Raw genomic sequence first — 18,354 nt, forward strand, 5'->3', positions numbered from 1 at the left:
GACCTGCAGCAACAGTGTGAGCAGGAGCTGACAGTGAATAGAGCCCAATGAGAAGAGGCCTGTCCAGCTCGGAGTCACCCAGAGATAATATTCTACATCTGAGTGTGAATTGAAAAAAAAGAGCCCTGCAACCCCAGGGAATACAGCAGGTTGAGGGAAAGGAGTCCTGTGATTCATTTTACTTTCCATAAGCATTCATGGTCTGGATCCAGTGCAGCCCCCAGACCCATCTCCCACCACTGGAACAAGGCAGGGCCCCTCTGAGCACCCTCCATGACCACACAAGAGCTTGTGTGGCAGGGGCTCAGTGGCAGGGACCACCATCAGCTGGCTCTGCCTCCCAGCCTGACCAGCACAGCCCAGCACAGCCCCTCCATGGCCCTGGGCACCACAGCCCCTGTGCCCTGCAGAGCAGCATCCCCAGCTCAGGGGCTGTGGGGAGCACAGGGAGGGGCTGCAGGAATGGCTGGTCAGGCCAGCACAGACGTGTTCCTCTGGGGAAAGGCTCTGTGGGGAGATGGGATGTGCCAGGAGAAGAGCAGGACAGGCTGTGTGTGTAGAGGAGCCATGGAAAGAGGCTGTCCTGTCCCTGGGGCTGTAGGTGATGCCTGAGGAGCCCCAGCACTGATTCTCTCCTGCTGTCCTGGGGAGTGGGGCTGGCCCTGGGGCTGCAGGAGATGCCTGAGATGATGATCTCCTGAACATTCCAGACACAAAGTCACTGTCCCTGACCTCCATTTCCTCCATTTCTTGTTGCAGGGCCAGACATGATTGTGCTGCTCTGTGGGGCTGGGGCTGGGGCAGGTGGATTGGTGAGACAGGGAGGGGCAGGACTGGGCCATGCCAGGCAGAGGGAAACCCCAGTGCTGAGCTGAAGTGTGTGAGTGTGCAGGGTGGGGGCTCTGCAGGGCTGAGGTGCCTCCAGCCCCGGGCAGTGGCAGCAGGAGCCCAGGGAGACACTGCACCTGCTGCCAGGAACTGTCTGTGTGTGTGCAAGGGAAGGACTCGTGTCTCTGAACAGCCCTGGGGGTGTGAGCAGGGCATGAGCCCAGCTCAGGTGTGGGCACCTGTCAGAGCCTTGACATTTCTGGGCGTGACTGCAGGAACAACCTCCCTGTCCCAGGGACATTTATCTCACCAGCCTTGAGCATGCCCATTGCAAATGTCCATGTCTCCTCCATCCCTCTCCTCTGCCTTTATGTCCCTTTCTTCCCACACCAGGAAACAGCCTGGGGGAATCTCCCCTGTGCAGTCAGAGAGGCTCTGTGAGCAGGAGTGACAGTGTTCTCCAGAAGGTGCATTTGTCCCCTTTGACATGGCCCAGAGCTCAGGACTGTGAAAACATTCCCAGGCACACACAGCTTCGAAAGATCATGGAAGGCAAATTGGGAGAGGAAGAACAGAAGAGACAAAATTAGGGATATGAAACCATCCCAAAGAAGTTCAGTAGCTCCTCTGAGCAATGTTTCTGCATTCAAATCACTGGTAGGAAATGTACTCTGATAAATAGCTGCACAAATATTTTCACATAAACAGAGAGTGAATCAGATTAATAGAACAAGTGTGTGGTGTTGTCAGTAAAAAGAAAATTATGAAAAAATCTTGAAATTAAAAATAAACAGCACATCATAATGATAGGCAAGGAAGTCTTCAACAATTACCAGGATTTCTTGTCTGCAGAGGTTTTAACTACCTCCTAAAACCCACATTCCTGGCTTCAGGCCATGACTTCCCAGAGCAGTCACAGAGTTGGCCACTGCCCCAGAAATGCCCCAGGGCAGCTCAAGGACCCAAGTGTGAAAAGTCCCCCAGAGTGTCTGTGAGCCCTTCTGGAACAGGAGGTGCTGGGCAGGAAGGACCAGCTGGGGAGGGGCAGGGAATCCCCCCCTGCAGCACTGCTGGCCAGGCTGAGGAGGGTCCTCTCCAGCACAGCAGAACATCCTGTCCCCTTGGGGGCTGGGCTGTCAGGTGTGTTCCCAGAACTGACTGGCCAAGCTGGGCAGGCAGATGCTCAGGGGTCATGAAGGGTGTCACAAAGCTGAGCCCAACCAGCTGAAGGATTTGGGGGGGTCAGAAGAAACTGGGACAAAAGGGATGGGATATTTGGGGGAGGAAAGAGGGGCTTGGCAAACAGAGAGGAAAGATTTTGGTGAGGTAAAACCAAGTTCAGGTAATGCTGAGGGTGTTGAAACACTGACTGTGCAAACACTCCTGATGGACCTTTACCTATAATTTGTGTACCATTGCAACTTCTGTGAGGATAACTTGATACTCCTCATTTCACCCCCAGCAATCTTCTCTCAGGAACCAAAGGGACCCTGGGACGCTGTGGAATGCCTTGGAACCAAGGGGCCATTCTGACACTTGGGAACCTCATGGAATCAAAGTTCCATTGTGACCCTGCAGGACCTCAAGGAAACAGAAGCCCATTGTGACCCTGTGGAGCCTCATGGAATCCAGGGATCATTGTGACACTCCAGGGCCTCATGGACTACAAGGAACCCTGGGACACTGCAGAAATTTTCCCCATTCTCATTTTGCTCTTCTTAAAGATGGGCTTGGCATCTGCCTTTTCCAAGGACCCCAGAACCTCTCAGATTGCTCTGGCCCTTTTGAGAGCACAGCCCAGAATCCCAGGCAAGGGTGATGCAGCAGTTCAGGAGCACTTGCAATGAACTGTCCAAGACCACTGAGATGAATCTCACTGGGCCAGTGGAGTTTGTTCCTGGAGTCACTCACAGAAATGTCGAGGTCCAGCAAGGCATCCACCTCTGAACTGGGATTGTGGGATTCTCATGCACCCAGGGGTGATCAGAGAGTCTTTCCCTTTTACACCCATGGGGAGATCATTGCAGGAGTCACAGTCTCTCCCTGGGCTCTCACTGCCACTGCTGGGGGCTGGAGGCACCTCAGCCCTGTGGGGTGTCACCTGCTCTGCCCCTCTCTGAGATGCCCCACGGCCTGAGGGATGGGCACAGGGGGAGCCCTGTGCTCAGAAGCACATCCCAGTGCTGCATCCTGGGGGTTTTCCAGGGGATGTGGGGCCCAGAGTGAAGTGACCTCGAGACACTGTGTGTCCCACAGCCCTTCCCAGCACCTCCAGGATTAGCTGATGGTCTTTGTGTTCTCTTGGGTTCATCTCCCCTCCCACACACTGTGAATGCTGAAGTCTCCTCTCTACAATTGCAGCATGGCCTTGTGAGCTGCTCATTTGGTGTCCTCATGGAGGGACAAACAACCTGTCAGTGGTGGGTGAGAGGCCAGTGCTGGGAATGGTGTTTGCAGGCAGTGATCTGTGACAATTGCCCTTGGGCCCCTTGCCCAGGGTGTCCAGGAAACAAAGACAAAGCCCAGACCCTGCTCTGCTGCTCCTTCAGGTGTGTCCCTGGAGGCCTGGCTGTGGAAGGGACACTGCTGTGCCCTCTCCTGCTCTCACACACTTTGGCTCTTCACTGTGCTTTTCTGCAACAGGGCAGTTTCCTGGGGCTTGACAGCCTATGAGAAGACACCAGTTCCTTACAGCCCCAGGGCTTGTCACCTCCTCACCCACTCCATAGAGCTGTGGAGGTGTCCTACTGCTCTCCTGCACTCCCCATTCCACACCCCACATCACTCTGCTCCAGGAGCATCCTGTGAGGAACCAGAGATGGGTGGCAGGGCTTGGCTGTCCTGCTTGGCAAAGTCCATCAGGCACTTTCACAGCCACATTCCACAGTCCCTTTTCCACCTGTAACCAATGACTCTGAGCTGCTGCTTCCCCAGCCCTCAGGAATGGTCTCCTTGTCTGCTCTTCCCCTCTGGGGTCTCTTTTCAGTGATGGCCTGAGCAGAGCTTGCTGACATCCTCAGGAACCTGGAGCTTTGCTGATGAATTTTACTCTTTTAGAGACTTGTTCTGTCTTCAGATCTTCAGTTAGGGAATTCAGTGCCAGAGGCCTCATTAACATTCAAAACATCCTAACAAGACAAGCGTCTGGGAATAATTTACTATTAAGTCTTGAAATTTTTGTGGTTAATTAGACAGATTTCAGAAGTGTATTCAAAGTGAGTGTATTACAGTAACAAAAAAAAAGAAAGATTTCTTTTTGTCCCGTTTACTTTTTTTCCTGTTAATACACTGAGAGCAACAATCCCTAACTGATATTGCTCCTGAGCACCAGGAATAGTCTTTTTTTCTGCTCATTCCCTCCATTTATTCAGTGAACTTAATAAGATAACCCCCTGGGAATAATTTACTTTTGATTTTCAAATCTTCTGTGGTTAAATTCACAGATAAAAGAAGCACATTCAAATTGAATATCTTATACTATTAAAAAAAAAAGAGAAAATAAGTCTTTTTTGTAGCGTGTTTATTTTTTACTGTTTAAACATTAATATCAGCCATCCCCAAATGATAATCCTGAGTGTCTCTTAATGCAGTCTAAATAGACATGAAAATCAAGATATTTTATGTTTCACAATCAATGAAACATTATCCCTAATCCCTGACCGACCATTTCCCTCATCACACCCCTGGGACTCAAAGCAGCCTTGTGCAATCTGAGCTTCCTCCACTAAGGCTGGATCTGCAGGTTTCAGCTCCTGGGCACCAACTCCCACCTGCTGTACTTGGAGAAAGAGCTGCAGGAGACACACAGGGATGTTCGTGTATTGTCAGCAAACAAAACCAAAGGAAGGCACAGCTCAAAAATAGAAGAAATTCCTCTGCTGTATTTTAAGTTCACATCACTGACGTCCACTTTCCACAGCAGGCAATTTTAGACCAATGGAAAACATGTTATGTGTCAGGCACAGATCTAAAGGTCCCTCCAAGTGCTCCATACCCCAATTCTGTCCATTTTGCTGTTTGCACAAAGTGAGTCACACACTGAAGTCAGAAGTTCCCTTGATCCAGAGCAGGAGGAAAAGAGAGAAAGTGAATGAATTACTTTGTTGTGCAGAGATAAATCTCCACTAATCCAAATATTTTGGGGTTTCAGGAACTTTACTGGACATTTTCTGCAGCATTTGTTCAGATGACACCATGGTGGGTGAGACTGTTGATCTGTTGGAGGGCAGGAAGGCTCTGCAGAGGGGTCTGGACAGGCTGGATCGAGCCAGGGATGGGGAGTTCCTGTCAGTGCTGGCATTTGGCAGGTGTAAGAGACACTTCAGGTACTCACCTGCACTGCTCTGCAGCCAGAGACTTACCCTGGCAAAGAGCTGTGAAGATTCCTCTCCTGATGAGCTCTCACCTGTCCGCCCACCCCAGGAGATGTAAACCTCTTTCTCACTTCTCTTGTCTGCCCTTGGTGCCTGCAGGTCCTGCCCTGCTCTGCCATATGGCCACCTCCTCTCCACTGAAGAACTGTGGGAGTCCTTCTGAAAGATCCCGGATGCTGTGGGATGTGCCAGCTTTAGGAGATCCTTGCAGGAAGGGAAGATTAACTTTCCTGCAGCCAGAGAATTCTTCATTCAAATACTGTCGATGTTTCTCCTATAGTGAGAGCTCGGTCCCCTCCCAGCGCAGGCTGCCTCTCATCTCTGTCCCTTCCCTGCTGTGCCCTCGGTGTGTGCAGGCAGTGCCCTGAGCCCTGCTGGGCTGTGCACAGGAGCTGCTCCTGTGCAGAGCTGTCTCTCTGCAGCGCTGCCCGCTTGCCAGGAGCTCCCTGTGTGCCAGGAGCCCGGCCCAGCTCAGCAGCACAGCAACAGCCCAGGGCATTTAATGGCCCTCGGGGGGGTTTGGTGCTGAGTCCCTGAACATCAGACCCTCAGGAAAGTTAAAGTGAGATTCAAACTGTAAAGTTTCTTGCAGTGCTAACGGGTCCCACTGAGGGACACGACTGTGAAAACATTCCCAGGGTTTTTTTGAGCAGAAATTTGGAGGCAGTGATGACAGGTCTGAGACTCACAGATTTATCAAGGCTGGAAGAGACCTTCAAAGTCTTCTAGTCCAACTGTCATCCAAGCACCACTATAATCATCCCTAAATTGTATTCCAAGAAGTCACGTCCAAACACCACCTGAGCCCTTCAAGATACCACCACCTCCCTGGGCTAATTATTTCATTGCATAAACACCCTCTCAGTGAAAAACATATTTTTAATATCTGATCTGATCCTTGACATACTCAAGTCAAGTCTGTTTCCTCTCTTTCCCTCCCTACAGGGTTGGCAGAAGAGAGGGAGACCCCTGCTCACTAAGACCTCCTTTTGGGTCTTTGAAGAGAGCAATGAGGTCCTCCCTGAGCCTCCTCTTCTCCAGACTCAAGAACACCAGTTCCTCATCCAACATGTTTTCCAGACTCTTTTCCAGTTCCATTCCCTTCTCTGGACATGCTCCAGCCCCTCAATGTCCTTTCTGTAGTGAGAGGCTCAGAACTGAGCACAGGACTTGAGGTGGGGCCTCAGCAGTGCCCAGCACAGAGGGACAATCTCTGTCCTGGTGCTGCTGATCACATTATTCCTTACACTGGCCAGATGCCTTTGGCCTTCTTGCCCACCTGGGCATACTGTGACTCACTCTCCAGCAGCACCCCCAAGTCCCTTCCTGCTGAGCAGCTATCAAGGCACTCTGCCCACAGCCTGGAGTATTCCATGGGCTTGTTGTGACCCAAAAGCAGGACCAGACTGTCCTGGGTTGAGCTGGCAAAGTGCCAACTGTCCAGGACAGAGTGAAAAGGGTTCCTCCTCCCCCCAACAAGCCAAGGGAAAAAAAGAAGAGGGAGAGAGGGAAAAAAAAACTTCCAAAGCCAGGTCTATGCTGAAACTAACTACATGTATTTATACAGAAAAGAGAAAATTAAGAGGAAACTACAATGTAACACACACTTACACAAGTCATGTATAACAAGAAATAACTTCCCACTTCCCAGTAAACACAAATTCTACCATTTTAACTACAAATCATTCTAGAGAAGTTGGTTCTTCAGAGACAGACTTCAGCAGAGAGAAAAGCTAGGAACAAATATTTTACTTCCCTCAGATAACATGATGTTAAGCCGGCGCTCTGGGCTTGGGCCTCCCCATCCCTCCTGGGACAGCAGAGTGTCTTGCTGGGACCACAGCTGTGAAGCAACTGCCCAAGCCACACCCACACACCAGCTCTTACCCCTTTTGAGATGATGCAATATGGTATGGAATACAATATTATTGGCCAGAAGAAGTCAGCTGTTAGCTAGCTCAGTCCAGCTCAAGTCAGCTGACAATTCCCAGACCTAGCTGAACTTTTAAAACCTAAATTTAGGACCATCTGGCCAAACCCATAACACCAGACACTCGGTCTTATTGATCCAGCTTGTCCAGATCCCTCTGCAAAGCCTTCCTGCCCTCCAGCACATCCACAATCACACCCACCCTGGTGATGTCCATGAACTTACTGAGGGTGCACTCCATCCTTTTTTCCAGATCCTCAATAATGATGTTAAACAGGACCAGCCCCAACACTGAGCCCTGGGGAACACCACTGGTGACCAGACCCATCTGGATTTAGTTCCATTCCCCACCAATCTCTGGGCCATCAGTCAGTTTTTCACCCAGCAAACAGTTCCCTCATTCCAGCCATGACCAGCCATTTTCTGCAGGAGATGCTGTGGGAGGTGGTGCCAAAGGCTGTACTGAATTCCAGAGAGACACATCCACAGCCTTTCCCTCATCTCCTGAGTGGGTCATTTTGTCATAGAAGGGGATCAGGTTTGTCAATCAGGACCTGCCTTTCCCAAACTCACACAGACTGGGCCTGATCCCCTGGTTGTCCTGTTTGTGCTGTCTGATGGCACTCAGGATGATCTACTCCATGGACTTCCCTGGCACCAAGGTCAGGCCTGATAGGCCTGTAGTTGTCCAGATCCTTCTGGCCCTGCCTATAAATGGGTGTTTGGATGATTTGTTTTCAGCTGGGACTTCTCCAGTTCACCAGGACTGTTGGGCAATGAGTGAAAGTGGCTTGGCCAGCTCTTTCTTCAGCTCCCACAGTACCCTCAGGTGCATCCCATGTGGGCAGGGACTTGTGGGGTTCTCATTGACACAGCAGGTCACTGACCATTTCTCTCTGGATTATGGGGGCTTCACTCAGCTCCCCATCACCACCTTCCAGCCCTGGGATCTGGGTATCCTGAGCACAACTGCATTTGGTGTTAAAAGACTGAGACAAAAAAGTCATTAATTCCCTCAGCCTTTTCCTCCTGCCCTGACCCTGTGCTGCCTCTGCATCCAGCAAAGGATGGAGACTCTCCTGAGCCCTCCATTTGCTGCCTATGGATTCAGAGACACATTTTTTGCTGTCTTTAACTGCAGTGACCAAATTCAGTTCCAGTTGGGTCTTTGGCCCTTCACATTTTCCCCCTCCATAACTTCACCATATCCTTGTAGTTCCCCCAAGATTTCTGCCCCTCTTTCCAGAGATGACACACTCTCTTTTTCATTTTGAGTTTTAGCCCATGTTCTCTGTTTAACCAGGCCATATTTTTTGCTCCTGGCTTTTCTCAGGCCACATGGGCACAGCTCCTGGAATTTGGAGATTCCTTCTTAAAACACCTGCAGCCTGGCCAATGTCTGTCAGCTGTCAGTCCAAGGTGTCAGTTCTGCTGGTGCCCCTCCTTCCTTCACCCACAATGGAAATCCCCATTATTTCATGGTCTCTGTGCCCAAGACAGCCCTGACCACCACATCACCCACCAGCTACAGAATCACAGAATGCTTTGGGTCATGAGGGACCTTAAAGAGCATCTCGTTCCAACCCCAGGGGCAGGAACAACTTTCACTAGACCAGGTTGCTCAGAGCCACATTCTGCTTGGCCTTGAACAACTTCCACGGATGGAGCAGCCAGAACTTCTCTGAGCAACCTGTGCCAGGGCCTCACCAGCCTCACTATAAAGAATTTCTTACCAATATCTCATCTAACCCTTCTCTCTATCAGTGTGAAACCATTGTCCCTTGTCCTGTCTCTGCAGATCCTTGTAAGCTGTCTCTCTTCATCTTTCTTTTTGCCTCCCTTCAGCCACAATTAGGTCACCCCAAGGCCTTCCCTTCTCCAGGCTGAACAATCCCAATGTTCTCAGCCTTCCCTCATGGCAGAGCTGCTCCATCCCTCTGATCACTCTGGTGGTCTCCTCTGGACTCGCTCCAACAGCTCCATGTCCTTGCTGTGCTGGGACCCCAGAGCTGGAGGCAGCTCTGCAGGTGGGGCAACATCCAACCAGGTGTGTTCCAGCAAGGACAGTGTGGAACCTCCTGGAACCAAAGGGACATTGTGACACCACAGAATCTCATGAAAACATAGGGCAATTGTTACAAACTGGGCCTCATGGATCCAGAGGAACCCGGAGATATTTTGGAACCTCCTGGAATGAAGGAGCCTTTGTGACACTGCAGAGGGTTATGGAGCCCAAACTACCCTGGGGCCATTCCTGAACACCATGGAATCAAAAGTCCATTGTGATACTGCAGGGGTTAATGGAACTGAAAGAACCCTGGGAAACTGGAACCTCCTGGAATCAAGAGGCCATTTTGACACTGAAGAGCCTTGTGAGCCAAAGGGACCCTGGTGCACTGTGGAACCTCATGGAACCAAGGGGCCTTTGTGACTTGTGGGGACTCCTGGAACCAAATGAACCCCAGGACATTTTGGAACCTCATGGCACCAAAGGGCCATTGTGACACTGCAGAGCCTTATGGACCATGGCAGGATGTTCTGCCCTGATCAGGCCCAGAATCCACTCAGAGAATGCAAACAATGCTGGCTCTCTGGGCTGAGTTACTGCTGGCACCAAGGGGCTGTCTGGGTGTTGAATTCTGCTAAAACCAGCCTGGTTCACAAAACTGCAAATGCTCATCCTGCTTTTTGAAGCACCATTGGACAGAGAAGCTGCTCACTGGCCTGGAAACATGTGACTACCAATCCCTGACAGTGTAACTATAAAAGTTCAGTCCAACTTCCATATGGCAGATCCTTCCACAGTGTCTTGGTTTCAGCTGGCAAAATGCCACCTGTCCAGGACAGAGTGAAGAGGGTTCCTCCTCCCCCCAACCAGCCAAGGGAAAAAGAAGAGGGAGAGAAAAAAAACCCTCAAAACCAGGTTTATGCTGAAACTAACTACATGTATTTATACAGAAAAGAGAAAGTTAGGAGAAAACTACAATATAACACACACTTACACAAGTTATGTGTGGTATAACAAGACATAACTTCCCACTCCCCAGTAATACAAAGTGTATTACTCTAAATCTATAAGCTCTCTAAAAGACACTCTGCAAGAAAGTACAAGAATAAAATATTTCTGCTTCCCTGAACTCAAACAAAATGCAAGCAGAGGCAACAGGAGCAGGGCCCAGCATAGTAGAGGAGCTGCCAGACGTCCTCCTCTTAGTGCAGCCATGATGGAACTGACCAAGCCACTCCCACACACTGGATTTTACACCCTTTGAGATGATGTAGTATGGTATGGAATACAATATCATTGGCTAGAAGAAGTCAGCTGTTAGCTAGCTCAGCCCAGCTCAAGTCAGCTGACAATCCCAGGCCCAGCTGATCTTTAAAACCTAAATTTAGGCCCATCTGGCCAAACCCATAAAAGGGGGGAAAAGGGGGATTGGAAGCACATGTTGATCCCTGCTCTATTTGTACACAAATGGGAGTTGGGGGAGGAGAGACAAAGTGATTTCTCTCTGTGTTGTTGATTTGCACTCTTGATAGTGTTGTTTTTGCTTCTAGTATTTCTTGCCAGTAAAATGATTTTTTCACTTACATGTCCTTGTGTTTTGTCTTCTTGTATTGATGGTGAATAAAAGGGGAGTGAGTTCATTTTATTGGAGTTCCCATTCCAATACTGGTCTTTAAGCCAAGACAGGTTGCTCAAGGGCTCCCTGAAATTTGGTAAAATTCACAAAGGACTTGAAAATGCAGTTTGTCCCATTGGAGAGAGAGATAATAAAGATGTTCTGCATTTGTGGTCAAGGGCTGATCACTGATGGGTCTCACCAGGAAGTTGCTGCCAAGAAGACTTTGTACCATGGATTTGACTTGACACTCTTTGTTCAGTCAAATTCCCACCCATCACATGTTCCATTTCTTCAGACCAGCTGTCACCAATCTGGACATAAGGAGACCACAGGAGACCATGTCTAAGGCCTTCCTAAAGTCTGGGCACACAACATCCCCTTCTTTTCCATTCCACATGGGTTCTGCAATCCTTCCCTTGTCCTTCCCATGCCTGAAGATGGCTACAGGAGAACTTGTCATGTTCCCTTCAGTGCTGAGTCTGACCAGTCTGGAACTCTCCCAATCCTCCCTCCTGCCCTGTTTGCAAACTGCTGTCATGTCTGCCTTTCCCGAGTCCCTGAGAACCTCTGGGATGGCTCTGGCCTTTCCCAAGGGGTTGAGAGAGGTCTCACAATGACCCTGCCCAGCCTGCTCAATATCCCTGGCACCAAAGGCCTTTTCCATATCCCACAGTTCCAGTTTAGTGCCCAGAAAAGAATACAAGCCTTGCCAGATCCTTGGAGCCATTCAGAAGGGAGGCAGCAGGGATTTCTTCCTACAGACACACCACTCCAATGGTCTCTCTGAGCACTCCATGGCTGTCCTGAGCATTTTCCCTGGTGCCTTCCTGCCCTGAATGTTTCTGGCCATCAGGCTGTAGGTGAGGGGGGTGAGCAGGTGCATGAGGATGATGTAGAGCAAGGGCTGTGTGAAACTATCCCAGGAGGGCTGTGCTGGGCAAGGATGGGGATGCTGCAGAAAACAGTGGCCCTGGTGAGGTGAGAGGGACAGGTGGAGAGACCTTGTGGCTGCCTGTGCTGGACAGGAGCTGCCCCAGGATGGCAGCTCTGAAGCACACACAGGATGCTCCTGTAAATGGAAAAGGAAGACTGGACCTAAAAATCAGGCTGGGAAAGCAGAGCAAGAGTGTCATGGTGTCACTGCAGGAGAGTTCCAGCACCTCGACCAGGCCACAGAAGACGTGATGCAGAAAGTCAGGGCCACAAACAGTGTGTGGGACAAAAAGGATACCATGACTGTGGATGACAGAACTCCCTCGAGCCAGGGTGCAGCTCTGCTGGAGACAACCCTTCCAGTCCATGAGTCTTGCAGACAGCAGGGCTGGCAAACAGCCCAGTGCTGGTCATGGGATGTGGCCACCAGCAGGAAACACTCTGTATGTGCCAAAGGTACAGGAAATGGCAGGGACAGTGCTGGGAGCAGAGACTGTGCTGTCCCCAGCCAGGGGACACTCGGGGTAGTGGAACTGTGACAGGTTTGAAAGTTTTCCTCTTGCAGCCTCATGATGGGGCTGTTCCCAACAGAGTCATGGGGCAGGTCATGAGGGAGACAACAAGATTTTCTGAAGGTTGTGGAGAGTCCTCATTTCAAACAGTAAAAACTCCATGGATGATGTCTGAATTTCCTAGTCCCTTTTATCAATGGAAATATTTATTCTTCCCTTTACCTTCTTTATCTCCTTTAATCTTCATGTCCCCTCTCCCCTGCTTGGACACCTGTGACTGAGAGCATTTGTTTCTCTGTTGGGTGCTCACTGAAGCTGTGCAGGCAGCTCAGAGGGGTGACCCATGGAGGTGTGTGTGCCTCTGGCTGCATCCCACTGCCCAGCTGTTCTCTGTGCTCTGGGAAAGGGCAGGAATGCTGCCTGCTGGAGGGCAAAGCTGCTCCTGCCTGCAGAACCCTTTCTGCCTGCACAGGGGAAATGCTGCCCAGCCAGGCTGGTTTGCTGCTGTGCAGGGAAAGGGACAGGCCAGAAGGGAGGGCAGGGGGACAGAACAGACAGGGAAACGTCCAGTGTATTTGAGGAGGCAAGTGGGAGAAATCTTATTGGTATAGACAGAGTTGTTCTTGGAATCACACCCAGGAATGTCAGGGCTCTGGCAGGTGCCCACACCTGAGCTGGGCTCATGACCTGCTCACACACCCAGGCTGTTCAGAGACACGAGTCCTTCCCTTGCACACACACAGACAGTTCCTGGCAGCAGGTGCAGTGTCTCCCTGGGCTCCTGCTGCCACTGCCAGGGGCTGGAGGCACCTCAGCCCTGTGGGGTGTCACCTGCTCTGCCCCTCTCTGAGATGCCCTACAGCCCAAGGGAATGACACGGGGAACTCTGTGCTCAGAAGCACATCCCAGGGCTGCATCCAGGGGGTTTCCCAGGGCACATGAGTCTAAAATGGAAGTGACATCAGGACACTGCCTGTCCCATTAGATTTATGGCACCCCAGGAACAGCTGATGCTGTTTGTGCTCACTCAAGTTCATGTCCCCTCACAGACATGATATACATGCTGAAGTCCCCTCTGTATGGAGCAAACATGAACTTCTGACCTGATCCCTTGATGCCTCTCTGTGGAGAGATAAATGTCCTCTTGGAGGTGGGGTGAGAGGCCAGTGCCAGGAATTGTGTTCTCAGGGGCTGGTCTGTGAGAATTGCTCGGGGTCACCTTCCCAGGCTGTCCATGGAACAAAGACACAGCCCAGACCCTGCTCTGCTGGTGCTTCGGACCCATCCCAGGAAATCTGGCTGTGCAAGGAAACTGCTTTGTGCCCCCACCCTGCACACTCACATTCTGCAACTGGGCACTGGGATTTACATTACCAGGACACTTCCTTGAGCACATTCCTATTGGCAACTTTGGAGAAAGCTGAAAGCCTTCCTGCCCTGCCCTCAGGAGATGCCCTTCCCTGATGGAGCTGCTGTTGTGCAGCCCAGCTGTGTCCCAGCAGTCCCCACGGCCTGTCCCTGCCTGTGAGCCCAGGACGGACATGCAGCAGGATGTGACCAAGTTGCAAGAGCACTAAGGCCTTATAGCAACAGTAGGGTTGGAAGAAGAGTGTGGAAGTGGAAAAGGAGCAGGTATAAAAAGACAAAGTGCTGGTGCTCCCTGGCAATGCTGCTGTGCTGTGATAGTCTTACTCTCTCCCTCTGCACACAGGCACTGCCACTGGCCTTCCTGTGACCACAAAAGAAGGAACTTGAACAAACAAACTGCACCAATATCTTTTATTTGCTTTAAATATTAAAATGATCATTCTCTCATTTACACCATCTCCAAGTAAAACACAAAAGATTAAGGATTAAAGAAAAACTGAGGATCAAAAATAAAGTTTACTTGCACACAACTTAAGAAGAAAAAAGAAAAAATAAGCACCATAATCCTCACCCAAAACCTGAGACAGAAGGTTGGACAGGTAATGAGTTTCTTTATGAGTGATTTGCACATGAAAACAGGCAGGTATTTACTGTAAAAATGCATCGAGTCATTATTTTCCTCACAGCATCCTTGAGTTCCTTATTTCTCAGGCTGTAGATGAAGGGGTTCAGTGCTGGAGGAACCACCGAGTACAGAACTGACAATGCCAGGTCCAGAGATGGGGAGGAGATAGTGGGAGGTTTAAGGTAGGCAAAAAATGATGTGCTGATAAAGAGGGAGACCACAGCCAGGTGAGGGAGGCACGTGGAAAAGGCTTTGTGCCGTCCCTGCTCAGAGGGGATCCTCAGCACAGCCCTGAAGATCTGCACATAGGAGAAAACTATGAAAATGAACAACCAAAGACTAAAAAGGCACTAAGCACAATAAGCCCAAGTTCCCTGAGGTAGAAGTGTGAGCAAGAGAGCTTGAGGATCTGGGGGATTTCACAGAAGAACTGGCCCAGGGCATTGCCCTGGCACAGGGGCGGGGAAAATGTATTGGCTGTGAGCAGCAGAGCATTGAGAAAGCCACTGGCCCAGGCAGCTGCTGCCATGTGGGCACAAGCTCTGCTGCCCAGGAGGGTCCCGTAGTGCAGGGGTTTGCAGATGGCAACGTAGCGGTCGTAGCACATGATGGTGAGGAGGGAAAACTCTGCTCCAAGGAATAAAATAAGGAAGAAGACCTGTGCAGCACATCCCATGTAGGAGATGGTTGTGGTGTCCCAGAGGGAGTTGTGCATGGCTTTGGGGACACTGGTGCAGTTGGAGCCCAGGTCTGTGAGGGACAGGTTGAGCAGGAAGAAGTGCATGGGGGTGTGCAGGTGGTGGTCGCAGGCTACGGCGCTGATGATGAGGCCGTTGCCCAGGAGGGCAGCCAGGGAGATGCCCAGGAAGAGCCACAAGTGCAGGAGCTGCAGCTGTCGCGTGTCTGCCAATGGCAGGAGGAGGAACTGGCTGATGGAGCTGCTGTTGGGCATTTTGTTCCTCAGAATATTTTGATCTGTTGAGGAGGAAAAGACAGGAATTATTTAGGCCAGATTTCTACAAGCAAAACACTGCATATGTCACAGCCACTCCACTCTCAGGCTCTCTCCCCACAGTCAGACTTCCTGCAGCTCCTTCCCCTGAGATCTGGGGTTTGCTGCATAAGGGGCCCACTGGAAGCAGTAACTCTGTGATGGGCTCCTGAGGAGTCCTTCTTGTTTATCAGTGAGAGGGAACTTGGAACACAGGGTGACCTCTAAATGTACTCACAGAATCACAGAATATTCTGAGCTGGAAAGGACCCTCAAGGATCATGGAGTCCAACCCTTACCCCTGCAGAGAATCATTCCCAAGAATTACACCATGTCCCTGAGAGCTTTCTACAAGTGCATCCTGAGCTCTGTCAGCCTTGGTGCTGTGACCACTGCCCTGGGCAGCCTCTTCAAGTGCCCAATCACTCTCTGGGAGAAGAACCTTTTTCTAATATCCAACCTTAATCTGCCTTGAAATGTTTGGTCATTCCCTCGGGTTTTGTCACTGGCCAGTGACAGAGAAGAGATCAGTATCTCTCCTTCCTTCTTCTCCTCCCTTGTGATACTTCAAAGAGCTGCTCAGCATGGCTGTTTGCACTTTGCCAGCAGAAGAACTGAGCTGAGGGAATTATTTCTATTTGTTCACCCAGTTGCACCTGCCATAGTTAGTAATGGTTGTGGATGCTTGAAATCACTGACAATCTATTTGCTCTGTAGGTCAAGTCTTGTGCATCCTGAGAGGCAAAGGGACAGTCCCTTAGTGGAGACAGAAGAGCTGTTCTGTCCATCAGTGCTGTTCTCACCTGCCCTGTGCTGGCAGCTTGGAGCTGGATGAGCATCACACACAACTGTTCCCCCAAAACAAAACTGCACACTGCTGAGGGCAGAGGAACCCAGAAATCTGAGTCCAAAGAGAAGAAAGACAAACTCCTCACCTTTTTCATCTCTCTCCCAGACTGAGACACAGAGCAATCATTGCAGATGCCCAGAGCATTTCCATGGATTTAGCACTGATGTGATTTCTCCATGAAGTTCCTAGACAGGACAGAGATACTGTGGGAGAGCTGTGCCCCTTTGGAGGACATCCCGCAACCCTGCAGGAGACCCCGGGAAACAGATGGATATCCTGAAGTTGCCTGGAGGGGTCCTGGGCACTTTGCTCCCACAGAAACATCACTACAGCAGGACCCAAAGGGTTTGTGTCCGGACAGGAACTGAACCTGCCACCCTCAAACCCCTGCACTGTCTCAGGAAAGCCCATGATAAGAACAAGGACAGCACAGGCAACAGGGGATGGCAGTGAAATGCCACAATGCTCCTGCCAAGGGAGGAGGGACACACAGAGACAGATGGAAATCAGAGGCTTATCCTTCCCTGGGCTGTGGCTGCTGCAGGGCAATGCCCACCTGAGCCCCCACGGGCCTGAGGGCAGAGGCTCTGCTTAGGCTGGGAAAGGAGCCCAGGGAGGAGTTGGTCAGGGGAAGGTGTCTGTGCCACAGGGCCAGCAGGGAGGTGCCCACATGCCCCTCCCCAGCATTTGTGGCAGCAGCTCCCTCTCCCTCCCTGCCTGTCTGTGCTGTGAGGAGCTGTTCCTGCCAGCAGCCACCTCCCTGTCACTCCTTCCACCCACACCTTCTCCCTGCAGGGCTAGGGCAGCTCCTTGGCCGTGCTGAGCTGTCTCTGGCAGGCAGCAGAATCCCTGTCCCAGCATGCAGAGCCCTGGGCTGCAGGACCCTCCTCTGCAGGACAGCCCTGGGCACCCCTGGCTGCACTGCCACCTTCCCACCCCACAGCCATCCCTGGGAGAATGGAACCTTCTTGCCCTGTGCCTCTGATGCTCCACACCAGGAAATCCAGGAGAGCCATCCTGGCAGGTCTTGTCAGTGCTGGCATTTGGCAGGAATTAGAGACACTTCCAGGAACTCACCTGCACTGCTCTGCAGCCAGAGACTTACCCTAGGAAAGTGCTGTGAAGGTTCCTCTCCTGATGAGCTCTCACCTGTCCTCCCACCCCAGAAGAAGTAAACCTCTTTCTCACTTCCCTTGCCTGCCCATGGTGCCTGCAGGTCCTGCCCTGCTCTGCAGTATGACCACCTCCTCTCCACTGAAGGTACTGTGGGAGTCCTTCTGAAAGATCCTAGAAGCTGTGGGATGTGCCAGCTTTAGGAGATCCTTGCAGGAAGGGAAGATTAATTTTCCTACAGCCAGAGAATTCTTCTTTCAAACACTGTGGAAGTTTCTCCTATAGTGAGAGCTCAGTCCCCTCCCAGCCCAGGCTGCCTCTCACCTCTGTCCCTTCTCTGCTGTGCCCTCAGTGTGTGCAGGCAGTGCCCTGAGCCCTGCTGGGCTGTGCACAGGAGCTGCTCCTGGGCAGAGCTGTCTCTCTGCAGCGCTGCCCGCTTGCCAGGAGCTTCCTGTGTGCCAGGAGCCCGGCCCAGCTCAGCAGCACAGCAGCAGCCCAGGGCATTTAATGGCCCTCTGGGGGGTTTGGTGCTGAGTCCCTGAACATCAGATCATGAGGAAAGTTGCAGAAAACTCTTGAGAAACCCAAGTCAGATTCAAACTGTAAACTTTCTTATAATGCTAATGGGTCCCACTGAGGAATCAAACTCAGAAAACATTTCCAGCATCTTGTAAAATCACAAAGCTGGAAAGAGTAATGACTGGTCACAGAATCACCGAACCATCAGGGTTGGAATAGACCTTCAAGATCCTCTGGTCCAACTCTGAGTGAAAACCACCATAATCACCCCTAAACCACTTCCCAGAGTGTTACATTGATGCCAAAGGGGGTTTTGGTTTCTGATTTTTCACATTTTGTAGATTTTAGGAACACAGCAGCTATAGATTTTTAGTAGGTTAACATTTCTATCTTAAGTTTATTGTCTTTCTATCTCTACCCCTGCCCCAGAATAGGCAGCAAGATTCTCTAGCTGTTTAGTCTCTTTTCCAAGGTAAAGAGCTGAAGGATATCAGAAGGCCTACAGAATGAAACATAAACACATGTCAGAGTGACCCAGAAGTCAGGGCTGGAAGAACTCCTAAAGACCTTTGTGTGCCCGAAGAAGAGGAGGTGGATGAAGACAGAGGGTCTTGACGATCCCAGACCAAATTCCAAGGTGTGGAACAGGGGTGGAACCAGGCCTGGACTGAGAAATGTGTAAAGCA

At 50.9% G+C, this 18,354-nt stretch overlaps 1 pseudogene; it reads right to left on the minus strand.

The window, feature by feature from the left end:
* Positions 1-14,182: 14,182 nt before the first annotated feature.
* On the minus strand, positions 14,183-15,147 carry LOC139685200 (olfactory receptor 14C36-like; annotated as a pseudogene).
* Between the last annotated feature and the right edge of the window lie 3,207 nt (positions 15,148-18,354).

The sequence above is a fragment of the Pithys albifrons genome, unplaced genomic scaffold (genome assembly GCF_047495875.1).
Source record: "Pithys albifrons albifrons isolate INPA30051 unplaced genomic scaffold, PitAlb_v1 scaffold_44, whole genome shotgun sequence".
Taxonomy (NCBI): Eukaryota; Metazoa; Chordata; class Aves; order Passeriformes; family Thamnophilidae; genus Pithys; species Pithys albifrons.